Here is a 1020-nt window from a genome sequence, read left to right as displayed (position 1 = left end):
GTGAAGTCTCCTCACTCAAGCCGGTGTCCAGCCTCTGCCTGGGTCTGGGCCGTCACAAGGGTGTTGAAAGCCAGCTGGTAGAGTTTGGAAGGGAGTCGGGAGGGTGGAAACAGCCGTGGAGCCTCTAGACTCCCAGGGAAACAAATCACAGCACCATGTTCGCTTGTGTTTGATTGGCACATGTGACATTCCTGGGCGTGACTCGCGTGGGCAGAGTGGCATCTAAGTCACACTGTCAGTCTTTCACTGTTTGAGATGAGTGAAAGGAGAGGAAGGTTTCACAAATGTGTGTTGGATGCTCTTTGTCCTGTTTTTGTTATTTGTATATGTGTTTTCGTGCAATAAGGAAAAATAAAAGAAAGAAGGAAAGAAGGAGGAACAAAGGAAAGAAGGAAGAAATAAAGAAGGAAGGAGGAGAGAAGGAAAGGAGGAAGAAGGAAGGAAAGAAGGAAAAAAGGAAGAAATGAAGGAAAGAGAATTCCACTTTTTAGGAGGTAAGTGTGTGTGCTTGCGTGAAGGAAGGAAATCTGTGCTGCTGAGAACAATGTTTACTTCTAGTGGAATTATGGGAGATTTTCTTTTCTTCTTTATACATGTATTTTTCCAGTTGGGAAAAACTTCAACACTATTAATTATTATTTTTTAAATCATTTATTTATTTATGTATTTGGTGCAGGGTCTTGCTACGCAGCTCAGACTCATAGTGATCCTCCTGTTTCAGCCTCCCCAGCTGTGGGACTACAGGCACATGCCACCACGCCTGGTTTCTTTAACATCATTAAAAAGAAGAAAAGTAAAGCCAGGGAGATAGCTCAGTAGAATAAGCACTTGCCTGGCAAGCACAAGGTCCTGAGCTCAATCCCCTGTACCACAAAAAGGAAGAGGAAGAGGAGGAGGAGGAGGAAGAGGAGGAGAAAGAGGAAGAGAATGAGAAGGGAATGAAAAAGGAGGAGGAGGAGGAAGAGGAGGAGAAAGAGGAAGAGAATGAGAAGGGAATGAAGAAGGAGGAGGAGGAGGAGG

Source organism: Octodon degus, unplaced genomic scaffold (genome assembly GCF_000260255.1).
Source record: "Octodon degus isolate 3935 unplaced genomic scaffold, OctDeg1.0 scaffold00092, whole genome shotgun sequence".
Lineage (NCBI taxonomy): Eukaryota > Metazoa > Chordata > Mammalia > Rodentia > Octodontidae > Octodon > Octodon degus.
Note: the sequence above shows the minus strand (reverse complement) of the source record.